The sequence below is a fragment of the Anopheles moucheti genome (assembly GCF_943734755.1).
Source record: "Anopheles moucheti chromosome X unlocalized genomic scaffold, idAnoMoucSN_F20_07 X_unloc_17, whole genome shotgun sequence".
Lineage (NCBI taxonomy): Eukaryota > Metazoa > Arthropoda > Insecta > Diptera > Culicidae > Anopheles > Anopheles moucheti.
Genome location: NW_026453523.1, coordinates 130,001 through 140,000, shown reverse-complemented (window position 1 = coordinate 140,000; position 10,000 = coordinate 130,001).

The window sequence follows — 10,000 nt, the reverse complement described above, 5'->3', positions numbered from 1 at the left end:
GAACACGCTGCTGCTCACATTGTAGCACGCGTGCAGCCCAGAACATCTAAGGGCATCACGGACCTGTTATCGCTCATTCTCACCTTGCTAAACACAAGTTGTCCCGCTAAGCAGGGCAAACGTGGCCGACGACCGCCCGTGAAGGGGCCGCCGGCCTTGACGTCAGGTGCGCCCGGAGGTGCACTGCTGACAGCGTTCTAGTTAGCTTGTTTGAGTCGCGTTCGTTATCGGAATTAACCAGACAAATCATTCCACGAACTAAGAACGGCCATGCACCACTACCCTTAAATTTGAGAAAGAGCTCTCAATCTGTCTTACCTCGATAAGTTCGGACCTGGTAAATTTTCCCGTGTTGAGTCAAATTAAGCCGCAAGCTCCACTTCGTTTTTTTTTTTTTTTTAACAAATACAGGTTTTATTGTTCATAAACATTATGTTCTAACAAACAATAGCATAAACCCACGCTCTTGACGCACGACGTCGCCCGCCAGGGATTTGTCATGCGTCATTACGAACCCTTTCGGATGTCTCTTCCCTATTTCTTTATTAAATTGAATCGTATCTTAACCGCATATTAAAGGCGTACGCTTGCTTAGTCCGCGTGACTCACTCATTCTTTCCCCTCTCGGAGATCTCAAGAAGTCAACCCGACATCTATCGATCTGACCATTCCGCCTCGCTGGCGGCAGCCTCCTCCGCGGGTGTCCATCGTCGGCCTGCAGCCAAAGCACGACGGCGCCTTTCGTTTTCGCGTCTGTTCCGCCGAGACCTTATCAGGTCCGCCTCCGTAGGCGCGGTCCGACGGCGGCGCGTCGTCGAGGGTCCCTCAGCCTGGACCCGAGCTCGCCATGCGCGCTGCATGAATAGACGCCGCTCATGGCGAATTCTAACCGTTTCAGGGGAAGGTGGTCCCCCTCTGCTACGCCTAGGTATGGGAGGAGGAGCTAGGCCCGCTCGCTCCGCCTCTACTGCCGTCCGCAGTATCTCGTCATCTCGGGCGGCCAGTGCTGCTGCGACGTCCGCAGCCAGTCGCACTCGCGCCCGATCCTCCGCTCTGCCGCGAAGCCGTCGGTTGCGGGCAGATCGCTGACGCGCTGCTCGCGACTCGTTCACGCGTCGCGTGATGTCTTCGATGATGACGTCGTCCATCTCCTCACCGAAGAGTGCGGCCACACTTTCGAGGACCACTTCCTCGTCCTCGGCGAAAGCCGCTTCCGTTCGACCATTGGTGAGCGCTTCCTCATCGCGCCACAGCTGTTGAAGCACTGTGGTGATGGTCTTTGCTGCTTTCTGAATGCGGTCCCACCACTCCGCACTCTCCAGCAGCTTCTCTGCGATGTTGTTAAGCTGGACCGACTCGGGTGTCCCCCAGCCCAGCAGCTCACGTCGGATCTCCTCAAACACGGGGCACTCGAACAAGACGTGGGCCACCGACTCGACCGACCCCACGCACCGTGGACACTCCGGAGACGAAGCGAAGCCGCAGACGTGCAGGTACTCCCGGAAGAATCCGTGTCCGGAGAGCACCTGCGAAAGGTGGAAGTCCACCTTCCCGTGCTTTCGTCCCGTCCACCGGTGCAGGTCGGGAATCATCCCGTGCGCCCACGTCAAGTAGCGGCTGGCCGATGGTGTTGCCGCCGCACGGTCCCAGGCGTCCTGCCATTGCAGCATCGTGGTTGCTCGCTCCGCCGCTCGTACCTCCTTCCTGCTGGCGCCAGGCTCGACCAGCAGCCTGCTATGGCACCTTGCGTCCTCGTTGACGACCAGCCAGTACGGCACCAAACCAGCCATCACCACTGACACCTCGTAGGATACCGAGCGGAACGAACTCGATACCCCACGTGCCAGTGGCTTCTGGACCTGGGCCAGTCGTCTTCGGCACCACTGCATGTCTGTCGCCTTAGCCCAGATGGGCGAGGCGTACCGGATCACCGACTCAGCGACTCCTGCCAGCAACCGCCGCTTGGCCACCTGGGGGCCGCTGTGGTTCCTCATCACCGAGGTAACCACCGCCACCGCACGGAGGGCCTTGTCCGCGGCCGCTTCCACATGCGGTTTCCACGAGAGTTTCTCGTGGAGTTGTACCCCCAGGTAGCGTATCGATCGCTTTGACGTGCAGACCACTTCGCCGACGCGCACAGGAATTTCCAAACGTCCTCGACGCAGACTCGATATCAGAACCACCTCGGTTTTGTGGGGGGCGAGACTGAGGTGCCGTGCCTCAAGCCACCCCATCACCGCCTCGATCGCAGCCTCCGCAACGGACGCCGACTCCTCGGGTGTGCAGCCCTCGGCCAGGATGGCGATGTCATCGGCAAAGCCGACGATGGTGGCCCCTTCAGGGAGCTGGATCCGCAGAACGCCGTCGTACATAACGTTCCACAGAGTCGGGCCAAGGATTGACCCCTGTGGAACGCCTGCCGTCACCCGACGTGACACCGGGCCGTCGTGGGTGTCGTACACCAGCTCCCTGTCGGTGAAATAGTCGCGGAGCAGGAGTTGCAGCTGCGCTGGAACCTCCTTCTCACGCAGGGCCATCGCTATCGCCTGCCAGCTGGCGGTGTTAAAGGCGTTTCTGACGTCCAACGCCACAACCAGCAGACAGCGCTTATCCCGGTTGTTAGTCCGTCCGTAGGACATCGCGCGCTCGCCTGCTTCCACCACCAGCTGGATCGCCTGCAGGGTGCTCCGCTGCTTCCGGAAACCGAACTGGTTCTCGGCCAGCCGAGGTGCCTCCGGATCCTCCAGGTGCTCGTTGAGTCTGTCCAGCGTAGTCCTCTCGAAGACCTTCGCCGGATTGTCGATCAAGCAGATCGGGCGGCAGGACGAGGCTTCGCCCGGCGGCTTACCCGGCTTAGGCAACAGCACCAGCTTCTGCCTTTTCCATTCGCGTGGTATTTCGCCGGTGTCCAAGCAGCGCTGGTAGACACCAGCGAATGGCTCCGGATACTTCCGGATGGCAGCCGTTACCGCAGCGTTCGGTACTCCATCGAGGCCAGGCGCCTTCCGCGGATGCAGCTCGCTCGCTATCGCCTGGAGCTCCGCGCAGCTGATCGGACGGACCGGAGTGTCCCCTTCCGAAGGCGTGACGTCCGGCCACTCGACCGGGGGATGCTCCGGAAACAGCTCCTCGACGATCCGCTGCAACACCGCTGGATCGCGTTCACGCGCCGTCCAGCTGCCCCGAAACCGAAGAAGCACTTGCCGGAACCACTGTCCCGTCTCATCTGCAGCCAGGGCCTGCAGCCACTCATCGAACTGGCGCTGCTTGCTGGCCTTAATTGCCACCCTTAAGGCAGCACGCGCCTCCTGATGTTCCTCTGAAGCCAGTTCGGCGGACGTCTCGTCGAGGGCCAATAACTGTCGCTCCCGAGCCAACCGGCAGCGCTCGGTCAGCTCCTCGATATCCGGAGTCCACCAATATGTGTTGCAGTTCCTCCTCTGCTGCTGCGACTGCCCAATCCTCGCCATGGTAGCGTCGCAGGCCTCCGTAAGCACCATCCCCAGGCTTGCCGCATCGGTCACCCGATCGGCAAAACGGGTCGCCTCAAGTGCCAGCTCGAAAGTACGGGGGCAAAACTGGCGAGTTCGCCAGCGAGTACCCGCCTCCCGTACTTCGACACCTTCCTGCTGATGAATGCCCCGTCCGGGCCGCTGACCTGTACGATGCTGTTGCCCGACCGCAAACCGAATATAGCGGTGGTCGCTATAGGAGTAGCGGTCTAGCGTCCGCCAGGAGCTGATGTCCTCCGCTGCTCCATCCGATCGGCAGAGCGTTGGACTCGCGAAGGCGACGTCCACTCTGCTGGGCCGAGCCACACCGTTCCCCAGGAATGTCGGCTCCGTGCCGCGGTTGAGGACCTCCAATCCTAGGCTGGTAACCGTCTGAAGGAGCGCCTCACCCTTAAGGTTGGCCCGCTCGCTCCCCCAGGCCCCATGCCACGCGTTGAAGTCACCAGCTATCAGCACGCAAGGGTGGCCTCGCGCAAGTACCTCCAGCCGGTCCATCTGCTGCTCGAACTCCGGGAGGCCGATCGATGGCGGAATATAGCAGCAGATGACAACGATGCCCGCCACCTCGGCAGCTACGATGCCCGGATGCTGCACGCTCCTCACCCGCTGTATGGGAAACCGTTGGCCACTGGTGACGATCGCGGCCTTCAGTGCGTCGTCGGATGCCCAGTTCCCATTGTTGGCCGGCACAGCATAGAGCTCCGTGATGAGCATCACGTCTGCTCCCTCCTCCCTCATCCGCTGGAGCGCAAGATCCTGAGCGCTCCTGCTCTTACCGATATTTATCTGGAGCACTTCTATCATCATCGTGTGGCTGCAGCTTTGCACGAAGCTGCGGCAATCGAGTGCGGGCCGCCACACTTCAAACAGCGAGCCTCGCCAGTGCAGCTCGCTGCCTTGTGGCCTTCCGCGCCACACCGGATACACGCTTTGCTGCGGTCCTCTCCCGAGCACTGCCCGGCGAAGTGGCCGCGCTCCAAACATCGGAAGCACCGCTTCTCCTCCAGCGACGCTTTCGGGACCTCCCACACCCAACAGGAGGTGTGTCCTAGGAGCAGGCGCTTCCCAGCCAGATGCTCCGCATCCGACCGGGGCAGACGAACGCGAGCACGCTTCGTGCCGTCTCGCCGCTCCCACATGTCGAAGGTGGCCTCGGAATGCTCCTTGCCGAGAGCCGTCAACACCGCCCGACGCAGCTGGTCCTCGCTCGCCAAGGAGTCGATGTTTGTTATGAGCACCATCGACATCTCCGTATGCACGGACGCCGCACCCTTGTCTCCGATGGCTTGCCGGATACGCTGGCACAGCTCGGCGCTGTCGGCATCACGGCTCAGCGGCAGCCGCAAGGTGTCTTTCGGCGTTCGCTTGCCGACGCCGATCTTCTCCTGCATGCCGTCGAGATGCGAGCTCGTACGAATCGCCCTATACATGTCGAGGTAGCTGACGCCCTCCGCTGGCATCACCTCGATGGTGTCGGGCCGCTTCCGCGACTTCTTCACTGCAGCTGGCATCGTGCGTGGCTGCTGCTTACTCTGCTTTCGCAGCAACTGGCCCTGCAAATGCCACTGTTGTTGTTGTTGCTGGGGCTGCCCAGCCGAACGCTGTCCGCTCTGATGTTGCTGCGGACGTTGCTGCTGTTGCCGCTGCGGCTGCTGCCGTTGCGGGAGCTGCGGCCACTGCTGCTGATGCTGCTGAGCCGGCTGCTGGCGTGCCGACTTACGGCGCACCACCTCGGCCCAGGAGCCGCCTTCCTGGTCCGGAGACGGCACCACCGTAGCCGTCACCGCACCCTCTCGCTGTTGTGCCAGCTGCTGCTGCTGCTGCTGTTGCTGCTGCGACTGCGCAACAACCAGTTGCGTAAGGAGCCCAGAGACCATCTCCCGCTCCTTACGGTTCTCCTCTCGCAGATGGAGCACCTCCTGGCGATGGCACTCCTGCATCGCCGCGAGGTCTTTCCGGTATTGCTCAGCTTGCTCCGTCAGCTGAACACGGAGGAGGGATAGCTCGTCCTCCAGACGCTCGATGAGCCTCTCCATCGTGGCTCCTTTCGCAGCCGTGGCCGTGCCAACGCCACTCGTGCGAGCAACACCGCTCGTGGCTGCGGTCTGCCCTTCCGGCACTCTGCTGAGCATCACTACCGGTTTCGAGCCCACCGGTGCTCGGCTATCGGTCGATCCCGACCGTGATCGTAAATTCCGACTGGCGGACATCATCGCCAGAAGGAAGGAAGAGTCCGCGCTTTAAACTGGTTTTACTCCCCCTCGAGGAGGGACGCCAGCAGCGGACTGCCACGAGGATCGACGGCGAGGTTTTTCCGCCCGGGCGAGGTGAGGGAAGATGGTAGAAGAACGGGGGGGTGCGCGATGGACTCGTCCCGCCGAGCCGCTTCTTCTGATACCCCACTTGCCGGGGGTGGCGATGAAGTTTTCCTCGGAAAAATCGCGAAAAACCGCTTCCTGGGTGGTTTTTCCGCTCTAGGGGGGTGGGGGTGGGTGGTATGGTGGTGGGGGGGTATTTTCCCGACTCCCCTCTTGAAAACTCGTCGTTTGATACCCCGCACGACGGTATCAGGGCGAAAATTTTCTTCTTCGGAAAAACGCTTTTCCGCCCGTATCTCTCTGGATGTTGCGAAAATCACTTTTCCGGCGATGGAATTAGATGTAGTTTTTCCCGCCGAAACTTTTGTCCGAACACCCGGAAGCTTTAGCCCGACTCCTTGGCCGGGAAAATCGCCAAAAACCACTTCGGTAGGTGGTTTTTCCGCTCTAGGTGGGTGGGGGTGGGTAGTATCGTGATGGGAGGGTGTTATCCCGACTCCCCTCGTCAATCCGCGTCGATTGACACCCCACACGCCGGTATCAGGCCGAAAATTGTCCACTGACGAAAAACACTTTTCCGGCCGTATCTCCCCGGATGTCGGAAAAATCGCTTTTCCGGCGATGGAATTAGATGTAGTTTTTCCCGCCGAAACTTTTCTCTGAACACCCGGGAGCTCTACCTCCGCTCCTTGGCCGGGAAAAACGCGGAAAACCACTTTTCGCGGGGGGTTTTCCGGGGCTGGGTGGCGGGTGGGTGGTGCTAGGGGGGGGAAACCGCGTTTCCCCCACTCCTCTTTCCGAGACGCGTCGTTAGACACCCCACACGATGGTATTGGGCCGAAAATCTCACACACACACAAATCTCACACACACGTAAAGAGCGGTGAAATTTCGTCCGGGAGTGCCCCTCCGGGAGCGCTAGCGCTCCAGCAGGGGGGTGATTCGTCCGGAAGTTTTTTTCCTCGCTCTTTTTCACACACACGCCGCCATTTTCGACGAGCACGTGGTTTTCTTTGTCCGCGAATAACTCCCTGAGTTTTTGTCCGATTTCCACGAAATTTTCAACACTTGTCCTTTACTGTAGAGCGCAACTTTTGAGACACCTTTCAGCCGAATCGATCCGCAATGTTCGGAGTTATACAGGTGTGAAATTTCACCACAAAAACACCTGCCGTTCCGCGAACTCCATCAACTCGGCCAATGTTTCTTCACCAAAAGGTGTGGCCTGGTGAGGCCCACAAAGTGTCACTATCACTTTTCCGATATCTTCACTCTTTCGCACAATATGTCACAAAAACCGTTTCGTTCAATAACATACGCAAGGGGGGGCGTGGGGCCACCAAATTCGCAGGGGGGGTTCCGGAGGGTACCTCCAACTTTATTACAAACTTTCGCACCGATCAAGCGCAAATTGCGGCACTTTTGCTTTGAAAAACCGAGGAGCGCGGATTTCACGTCCACTCAGGTCGAGCTCTCGATCGCGACTGCAAGCTCCACTTCGTTGTGGTGCCCTTCCGTCAATTCCTTTAAGTTTCAACTTTGCAACCATACTTCCCCCGGAACCCGATTTTGGTTTCCCGGAAGCGACTGAGAGCACCGAATAGGGGTAGCGTCTCCCAATTGCTAATTGGCATCGTTTACGGTTAGAACTAGGGCGGTATCTAATCGCCTTCGATCCTCTAACTTTCGTTCTTGATTAATGAAAGCATCCATGGCAAACGCTTTCGCTTCGGTCGGTCCTACGACGGTCTACGAATTTCACCTCTCGCGCCGTAATACCAATGCCCCCAACTACTTCTGTTAATCATTACCTCTGGGTCTACGACAAACCAACGAAAGAATCAGACCGAGGTCATATTCCATTATTCCATGCAAGATTATTCTCGGCCAACGCCGACCCGCGGAGGGCCGGACGCTTTTGTACTAGCCTGCTGTGAGCACTCTAATTTGTTCAAGGTAAACGTGAGTACCCTGAGCACCATGAGGGGCCGGGCCGGACTGAACCGGTTAACCGGTACCCGTTCACGGAGTAAACGCCCAGGCACACCATTGTGAGTCGCAGCCGCGAGCTCGCTCACGGACGGTCCCGGCGTGTAACCGGGCGCCCGCGGCGGTCGCGAGTCTGGACGGGGAATCAACTTCGAACGTTTTAACCGCAACAACTTTAATATACGCTAGTGGAGCTGGAATTACCGCGGCTGCTGGCACCAGACTTGCCCTCCACTTGATCCTTGTTGAAGGATTTATACTCAACTCATTCCAATTATGGACCATCGTTAGAGAGGTCCATATTGTTATTTCTCGTCACTACCTCCCCGTGCCGGGATTGGGTAATTTACGCGCCTGCTGCCTTCCTTGGATGTGGTAGCCATTTCTCAGGCTCCCTCTCCGGAATCGAACCCTGATTCCCCGTTACCCGTCGCAACCATGGTAGTCCTCTACACTACCATCAATAGTTGATAGGGCAGACATTTGAAAGATCTGTCGTCAGTCGGCGAGCGACCATACGATCTGCGAGCTTATCCAGACTTCAACTCAAGCCGCCCGGAGGCGATTGGTTTAACTAATAAGTGCACCAGTTCCAGCACCCGGCGAGGGTACCAGTCCCGGCATGTTGCATGTATTAGCTCTGGCTTTTCCACAGTTATCCAACTAACTCATTGGGTTTATGATCTTGTAAATTATAGCTGTTATACTGAGCCTTATGCGGTTTCACATTCATTGATGTTCGTACTTAGACATGCATGGCTTAACCTTTGAGACAAGCGTATATTACTGGTAGGATCAACCAGAATTCTCTCTCGTACCGGCGTGAGTATCCCACACACGTTCGATACCGGGGTGAATCGAATTCACACTCTTTAACCATAAGCCAACCGAAGCACTTAAGCAACTGGAAGACCACCGGTTCCATATCTCTCTGAGTGATGCATGTCACCATGCACCGCTTCCACCGTGTATCACATCACATCACACTCTAAACCATTTCACATAGGTCCGCGCGATTGCTCACGGGACCCTATTCTCGCTAGGAGGTTCGGTTCGATTCCTGTACACTACAACGAGCTTTTCCAATTCTTGTGTCCGACTGGCGAACGTTCTGTTGCGTTATAAACTTCGCGGTACTTGCCACCGGGTATGGTGTCCGTACAACCTTCTGAGAAATAGCCGGCGCGATCGACGGGATTAACCGACAATGCAGCGCTGGCTCTTGATCGGGCAATTTACGGGCTTTATCGGGCAATTTACGGGCTTGATGGTGCGACTTACGGGCCTGATAGTGCGACTAACGGGCTTGATAGGGCAATTTACGGGCTTTTTGGTGCGAATTACGGGCTTTTTGGTGCGACTTATGGGCTTGATAGGGCAATTTACGGGCTTTTTGGTGCGACTTATGGGCTTGATAGGGTAATTTACGGGCTTGTTGGTGCGACTTATGGGCCTGATAGTGCGACTAACGGGCTTGATAGGGCAATTTACGGGCTTTTTGGTGCGACTTACGGGCCTGATAGTGCGACTAACGGGCTTGATAGGGCAATTTACGGGCTTTTTGGTGCGACTTATGGGCCTGATAGTGCGACTTATGGGCCTGATAGTGCGACTAACGGGTTTGATAGTGCGACTAACGGGCTTGATAGTGCGACTTATGGGCTTGATAGTGCGACTAACGGGCTTGATAGTGCGACTTATGGGCTTGATAGTGCGACTTACGGGCTTGCTTTCCCATGTTTTTCGCATCGAGCTTCGGTTCGTTTCGAATAATTTTGTCCATGTTTTTCGTTTGCTACGAGAGGTTCGGTTCGTTTTCAGTTATCCCTGTGTTCATGGTTTTCGTGTGCTTCGAGAGGTGTGGTCCGTGTTTTTGAGTACTCTTGTCCATGATTCTCGTGTGCTTCTAGAGGTTTGGTCCGATTTTCAGTACTCTTGTCCATGCTTTCACATGCTCTGATAGGTAGGTTCGTTCTCAGTTATCCCTGTGTTCATGGTTTTCGTGTGCTTCCATAGGTTTGGTCCGTGTTTTTGAGTACTCTTGTCCATGATTTTCGTGTGCTTCTAGAGGTTTGGTCCGATTTTCAGTACTCTTGTCCATGCTTTCACATGCTCTGATAGGTAGGTTCGTTCTCAGTTATCCCTGTGTTCATGGTTTTCGTGTGCTTCCATAGGTTTGGT